The sequence below is a fragment of the Hipposideros armiger genome, unplaced genomic scaffold, assembly GCF_001890085.2.
Source record: "Hipposideros armiger isolate ML-2016 unplaced genomic scaffold, ASM189008v1 scaffold_359, whole genome shotgun sequence".
NCBI lineage: Eukaryota > Metazoa > Chordata > Mammalia > Chiroptera > Hipposideridae > Hipposideros > Hipposideros armiger.
In genome coordinates, this window is record NW_017731709.1 from 1,753,943 (window position 1) to 1,762,772 (window position 8,830).

Genomic DNA, 8,830 nt, shown 5'->3' on the forward strand with positions numbered 1-8,830 from the left:
AGAAATGTGCACCAAAATAAAAGTATCCACACTCTCCACTTGGTTTTTCCACCCCAGCCTGCTTCCTTTTGTCCATCCCTCTCAGCCCTCGCATGTTCCCTCACTGTGGTTTTCTTGACTATTCGGAATGCATGCATACATTGTATAGAGCTTGCCGAGCCAGTAATGCCCTGAAAGGCCATCAATTTGGCCACATTTCACAGCAAATGATATATTATCTCTCCCAGGACATACTGGATGTAGTTTAGAGGCTTAGAATCTCTCCAGCTATGCCTCCCAAAGCAAGTGTGGCATTACTTGTCCTTGGTTGCCTGATTTATTGGGACTTTCTAACATTTTCTCTCTCCTTGAAGTTCTGTGCAAGAGAGAGAAATGGAGGAAAAATATGCAAAGGTGGACACGTCTGTCTTTTGTTTTAACTGTAGTCCTCTGTTGTGGAAATCATCCGCTTTCTTCACATTTTTTTTTTCCCTTGTATGAGAAGACCTCCATTGCATGAAACCCTGAGGTGAGGCTCTGAAGTTCTGGTTCCTGGTATGTCACTGGCATGTCAAAGAATTTAGAAATGTCTCTTTTCTCTCAAGAAAGAATGATTCTTAAAATAATCGTATTGTTATGATCATACAAAAAGCATTTGAGACTTGTAGGTAACTAATTACATTTTAGTTCTAAGTGGTGTCACCCATCTCTTGATACAGCCAGTATGGAATTATAAGGCAAATAGGTATACAGGGTCATAGAATACATGAATACACATTAAAACAAAATATGCCTTATCATTCCACACATTTTAATGAATTACATCCTTGTAGATGTAATTGTGGAGACACAGTGAGGTCCTTTAAGATAGTAGTCGTTCTCCCCACCTGCCAGGAATATTGCCAATTTGTGGTGCAGGACTGGGTCCCTCTGCATCATCTGATCTTGGTTGACTAGAATGGTCTCACCAAGGTTATGACTACCGCCCCCGCCTTAAGAGGGACTAAAAGGATTCTAATTCCAAGTATCAGAGTGTGCGTGCGTGTGTGTGTGTGTGTGTGTGTGTGTGTGTGTGTGTGTGTGTGTTTTCCCCACAACACCAAGAAATTCTCAGGCACCAGCTAAGTGTTCTATGATTCAACTCAATTCTGACACTACCCATCTGGAAATAAAGTCAGATTCAGCAGGGTTACAGTTCAGTCCCATAAGACCGCCGCCACCCCCACTTTAGATGCTAGTTGCAAATCCAGATTGTTACCTGTGCTTCTGACTAACCGGCTATTAATCAGAGGTCTCAAGGACCCACTTCTTGAGTTTGATTAATTTGCTAGAGTGGCTCGCAGAGCCTGGAGAAACATTTACTTACTAGATTACCAGTTTATTACAAAAGGATATAGCTCATCAACAGCCAGATGGAAGACATGCACAGGGCAAGGTATGGGGAAAGGGCACAGAGCTTCCACACCCTCTCTTAGAGCACCACTATCTCAAAATCTCCACATGTTCACCAACCTGGAAGCTCTCTGAACCCTGTCCTGTTAGGTTTCAGCCTCTCCCTCTGTGGGATCCTGCTTCTCTCATTCCTTACAGGTGTTGTTTCTGAGAGCTCTCCTCCATAAAGTACCTGCAAGTGAATGTCTGAGTCTTTTTCTCAGAACACCTGACCTACGACAGTTGGAATAGGGATTTTGGAGCCAGGTTGATTTCCTAATCTTTGGCCACTAACTCATAATACAATACTTCCTCTAACCAACGCTGCTTTCCTTATTGCCTCTTGCACATTTTTCCTCAGCGCTCTTCCTGATAAGTACTTCATGCAGAGAAATCTGTTTTCTATGCAAAATCATCCCTGACAATCCAGATGCTATCTTTGTTTCAAGGCATAGTAAAAGAAACAAGACACTGTAAGATGACAAATTAAGATAATAATTCCTTCAATTTTCACAGTATTTTTATACTCTGCCAAGCAAATTCGCATTATAATCTCTAATTTGATCTACTTGAGTACAATTGTAGGAAAGAGAAAGATGTTGAAAGAAATCAGGTAGCAGCATTTGTAAAGATTGATCTTTAAACCTATAACTTGACTTGGATTTCTACACATTAACCTTTACTTCCTCTGTTGATCTAAGAAATGTCTGATCTTAATACTAAAAAATAAATAGTAAATCAGGCCAATTGCAATGCAGTCTCCTTTTTCTTCTGAGTATACATCTAGTCATTTTGGAAACACTGAAAATCACAAATAAAGAGAAGAATATCTTTGAAAGTATGTGATACAAGACTCAGGATAAACACTTTTATATCCTCTAGAATATAAGAACATATAGGTTCTGTAAATTAGTAGCAAAAGTTCAAAAGGAGGTAAAGTCTGAGAAACAAACAGTCAATGGGGAAAGATGAAGCAAATATGTATAAAATAAAATATGTGAAAAATTAAACCAAATTTACAGAATCTACATAGGCAGTAGTAGTAAAAGGTTGATTTAATAGTGACAGAAAAGGAGATTTTCCTGTCTTAAAATGTGTAATGGACAAAAAGTGAAGATAACAGATATGAAGAAACAATTGATGAATCAATAAAAAGGTTATTTGTGATCCTGTGTGTCCAAAGCGAAAGGACAAATTATAATGAATGATATACAAATAAATCTTTATTTATTTTTACTAAGGAAGGTCTTTATATGAATTTTGAGATGAATCATTCCTGGCAAAATAAAATCAATCTAAAAAAACACACCCAGGTTTATTTTTGCAATGTTTGATAATTTTAACAGTAGAGAAAAGACAATCAAATTAACTTTAGATTTCTTGATGCAACGTTACTGTTTTCTGAGTGACCTTCAAAAAATATTTACCCCAACTAGTTGTTTGTATTTGCAAAGACATTCCTATATATGTTTGTTTTTGTAAAGAAATAACTTCTTAAGCTTATTTAAAAAGTTTTATTTTAATGTATGTTTCTCTCAGTAATTCTGAAACTTAACTATAGAAGGAAAACATAAAAGCTAGTGATGTATAAACAATAAATACTGAGGAGTGATGTCTAAATAATTCCTTTGAATCTGGTTATAGAAACAAAACCAAATATTTAAATGTACTTTCAAAAGAAAGTATGTATACTGCTAAAATAATAATACAATAATAATCCACAAGAATTCTTTACAGAATTCCTACGCTACCCAGGGCATAAGTTACATCTATCTTATATAACATGCACAATAATAACAATACCAAATACATATTTATATTTCCGTTTTGTAGCTTAGTAAGAAAAGCTGACAAAGGTAAAGTTTTCTCCTAATGACCACAAATGAAAGAATAAGAAAACATGTTTTATCACTGTGTGTTGCCTGATAATAAATCCTACTTTATTCTACTGCTTCATGAAACATACACTAATACCTACACACATATATTTTTAAAAGACTGATATGGATCATAAGTGAAGGATTAAACATAACCCCCTCCCCAACATTTATCACATGCATTTTCAAGTTAGATATTATTAATCTCCACACTGTCTCTAATTTCCCTATGAAGCAGTCTAAATTTCCTCAATCTAAATTTCTTATCTTTTTATCCCTGGGTGCAATTTATCCTAATTCCTTTCTTCCTAGTGTTTTTAATTTTCTCCCCTTTTTACTTTTTCAACAATTGCCAATGACATTCTTTTCTAAAGCTCATTTGGCTTATTCTTAACCATTAGAATAGAGCCACTGTAGGTATGTGTATCTCCTTCTTATTTTCTCTCTCTACCTGCTTCTATGTATCCTATGAACAAATATTGGAATCAAATTTTCCAAGCGTAATATCCACCTATCATTCTGCCCTATATTCTACAATCTCCCCCTACTTGGTCTTCAAGGCCATGATCTGTTTTTCCATCCCAATGTATCAATCATACTTCTTGTTAGATTTAAGCCTTAAAATAGTGACATATAATGGAAAGTGCATGCATTTTGAAGGTACACAGGCTAGAGCTAGAATTCAAAATTCACCATTTACCAGCTGTGTGACATTGGGAAAGTCAGTTTGAAATCATTTGAATGGTTATCCATTAAGTAATTATCTTTCTAAAAATAAGTATATTACATTGTAATTATTTTCTGTAATGGTTAAATTTTATAACTTTTTGAAATTATTTATCCTATTGTGGGGGCTTAATAAATGCTAATGAACTTTCAAACTGAGTGCATTTTACAGTTGTTAACTGTTTACTATTAAAATACTATTGTGTGGTGTGTGTGTGTGTGTGTTTATTCCCAACTCAGGAAGTGGGGGTGTAATGTATTTCCTAAATAGTAATCAGTGTATCAGAAATATTTATTGAATTACTACTATTGTTTTAATAGTTGTGTGTTAATTTATAATGATAGAGTATTCAACATATGTTCAAAAACAATCGTGATTGTTTTATCCTGTCATTTTATCTCAGTTGCTTTTGTACTGATAAATAAATAAATACCCAAATATTAAAATGGAATATCTCTGTACCTTTATTGTTGTTATTGCTTTTGACTGTGTTACTATTAGAAAGGTAAAAAGAACCATTTACACCACTCTTGGGTAGTACATTTATAAAAAGTAACAGTTAAACATAATAACTTTTTTAAATCTATGGGTCAGAGCACAGTTTTATTTTAAAGTTGTCACAAAAAACATTCAAATACATGTAATAAGAGCAATCATTTCATTGTATCATCTACTATTCAAGATTAATGCTTATTGTTCTCTACTAATATGTTGAAAAGTAGTAAGATTTTAAAATTCTGAACTTACATAAAAATAAGAACATTTCCCATTGTGTATGAGATGTTAAACAGCAGTCTCCTTTATAGGAACAATGGGCATTGAAACAAACTTTTCAATAGCTTTTCTCCCCCACTCTGCTTTAAGAATTTTAGAAACAGTATAAAAATTTTATTATACTAATTAATAACACATCCAAGGAAACTCAATAAGCATGTATAAATAAATCTGTACATAAAAATACTCAATTATGCACTTGCAGAGGTCCATACGGTATATGGATATGTAGGTAGCTGGACTGATCAACAGATAGGTAGATGATAGATGCCTGGAAAGTATTACTAGCAATACTACTGATTGAGCTATTATTTATCATTAGGATCTTTCTTCCTTTTTTTCTTTCTTTCTTTCTTTCATGGGTACAAAACAACATAATGATTAGACATTTACACCCCTCACAAAGTGATAATCCCAACAAGTCTACTACCCATCTGACACTGTACACAGCTATTTGCAACACCATTGACTATATTCCCTATGTTGTACGTTATATCCTGTAAAATGGCATATAAAATACACATATATATATAATTATAGATGACATTCAATATTATTTTATATTAGTTTCAGGTATACAGTGCAGTGGTTGGACATTTATATAATTTATGAAATGATCCCCTCCATAAGTCTAGTACCCATCTGACACCATACACAGTGTTTACAACATTGCTGACTATTATCACCATACTGTATTTCACATTCCCATGACAATTTTGTGACTAGGATCTTTGCTTTTCAATAAGTAAAATTTCTAATTCTTACTTTGGGAAGAAACAATAAGAGGCTAACTCCTCTGAATTAATTGAGTCCACTGACAAGATCATAATTTTTAAATCTTATGCACAATTTAATGCCTATTTTGAGTGTGTGTGTGTGTGTGTGTGTGTGTGTGTGTGTGTTTCTTTTAATTCTCTATACTATACGGATGAGATTTGGAAGTGTCCAAAATTAAGAAAATGGAAAAGAGAAAAATGATAAATGATATTATGTCAAAATCAAAATCATTTAAAAATAATATGTCTGATTATTTTAGCACAGGCTAATGAAGGAATTATAAAATAAGAATGCTGCCTCCTCTGACAGGGAAATGGAATATTTGGAGGTGTTAATATACTTCAATACCAATCTTTATCTCCTCTAAAAGGGAATTTTCTCTAGTAAATCAAAAGCAGTATTTTAATTATGGACAACAGTGTTTATTTCAGCATTCTAATCAGCACAATTCATTGGGCAGCTGTCTTTTGTCACACATTATAGATACAGAGATGAAGACTTATAAAGTACCCTCAAGAGTCTCTCACTTTGTAAGATATACAGACGTATCAAAACTTTAATATTCCAGATGCCATCAGAAATTTTGTCATCATATTTTTTACTTTATTAGCTTTAATACATTTATAATATATATGTATATTAGGTTTAATCAATTTATAAAAATATACATAGCATAAGGCATTCTCTTACAGAAACCCAATAAATTATAAATGAATAATAAAATATAAACAAATCACCCTTATATCTGGAAAATTGTAAACTCCCTTTAAAATAATCATGTTAAACTAAAATTCCATAACCTAGAAAATAAAATACATATCAAAAGGTATGATATTTGTAAGATAAATATATGTTTTCAAATGTTTATAGTACTTGATAAGAAAGAATTATAACTACATGAAACAGACTTCTACTATTGGCTATGATGACTTCATTTGCATCAGACTGATTCTCCTTCTGAGAAGAACTATAAAACTAGATGAAATATACGAAGAAAATAAAAACTCCAAAAGTTTGAAGGCAGAAGAGAGCAAGCAATAAATCCAAGACCTGAGAGGGAGAGAAGGAAGCTTCCTTCTCTGTAACTTTTCCCCTTTCATGTTGATTCTTGATGCAAAATTCTGCAGCCCAGCCAAAAGCAGTAACCTAGAGGTTTCTCAAAAGTATAAAAGATCCAGGGAAAAGTAAATTGGAATCCAGGTCAACAAGAGTTGCTAAGACTTGGGATAAAAATTAGAGAAGCTGTGTTAGGAGAAAAGGAAACTACAGACATAATAAGTCTGACCTTTATGTGAAGCTAGACAACAATTTATTGCTAAATTCTAAGAGAGCAAGATTCATAGCAACCAGCCATAAATCTGGCTCACAGAGCTAAGGAGGAAAAACAGTGGAATACATGGGTTTAGTAAGGAACTGTGTACTTGATCAACATGCTAGTCTTTCTATTGATGAGCTGTAACTTACGAGTAAGGGCCAACTAGCAGTAGACATGACTCCTCTCCTCTCGCTTCTCACCCGAAGGACTTGAAACAAATACAATTGCTCTTGGGGCAAAATTGCTTATCACCCTGCTCTCAGTGTTATTCATCCAACACTAACTCCTTTTCAGAGACATGTGGCATCATTCAGAGGCTCAGCAAATTACCATACATGGTATCCAACATTAAATATAAAAAATGGCAGGTATGTCACATAACAATACATAATGACCAAAATTCAAGAGAATACAAAAGACAATGTAAAGGCACCAGAAATAGATTCAGATTTTGTAGTTACAAGACATGGATATTCAGATAACTGTGGTTAATATGTTTAGGAAATAGATTACATTTAGAGCTTCTCACCAGTCTCTATCTATAAAAAAGAAACAGATGAAAGTTCTAAAATAAAAATATAATAACTAAAATTAAAAACTCAATTGATGGATATTAGAGAACAAACACAGTAGAAGACCAGAATATTTCTAGATCAGTACAAATTATTCAGAATGAAGAAGAAAAGGGGGAAACATTGAAAAATACAAAAAGTAATATAAAGTGATTATTGGATACAATGAAAAGTTCTAAAATATGTGACTGAAATTCTAAACATATGTGTAAGACATATAGTATCACAAGCAATGTTTGAATATATAATGGAAAATAATTTACCAAAATTTATGAAAAATTCAAAAGGTCATACAAACCCCAAGCAAAAATAATTGAATGGGACTATATCAAACTAAAGAGTTTCTGCACAGCAAAAGAAACCAACAAAACAAAGAGGCAAGCAACTGAATGAAAGAAGACATTTGCAAATAATGCCTCCGATAAGGGGCTAATATACAAAATATTCATATATGAAGAACATGTCCAACTTAACAACAACAAACGAATAATCCAATTAAAAAATGGACAGAGGACTTGAACAGACACTTCTTCCAAGAAGACAAACAAATGGCCAACAGATATATGAAAAAACGCACAACTTCACTGGCTATTAGGGAAATGTAAATCAAAATCACAATAAGAAACTACCTCATACCTGTTAGAATGGTTATCACCAATGAAAACAAGTAATAACATGTGCTAGAGAGGCTGTGAAGAAAAAGGAACCCTTATACACTGCTAGTGGGGATATAAATTGGTACAGTCACTATAGAAAATAGCATGGAGTTTCCTCAAAAAATTAAGAATAGAATTACCAATAGAATTACCAGCAATTCCTCCCTCTTCTTGGTGTCTAACCCCCAATTCTGAAAACATTTATCTGTAAAGATACATGTACCCTTATGTTCATTGCAACATTACTCACAGTGGCTAAGACATGGAAATAACCAAAGTGCCCTTCAATAGATGATTGGATAAAGAAGATGTGTTCCATACACACAATGGAATGTTATTCAGCCTTAAGAAAAGATGAAATACTGCCATTTATGACAACATGGATGGATCTTGAGATTATTATGCTAAGCAAAATAAGTCAGATAGAAAAAGTCCAGAACCATACGACTTCACTCATGTGGGATATAAAACTGAAAGCAACAAAGGAACAAGACAAACAAAGAAACAAAAACTCATAGACACAGACACCAGTTTAGTGGTTACCAGAGGATTGGGGGGGAGGGGGTGGTAGAAGAGAGTAAAAGGGATCAAATATATGGTGATTGGAAGCAGAACTGACTCTGGGTGGTGAACACACAGTGCAATACATAGATTATGTATTATAAAAATGTACACTTCAAACCTATATAATTTTATTAACAAATGTCACCTCAATAAAAAAA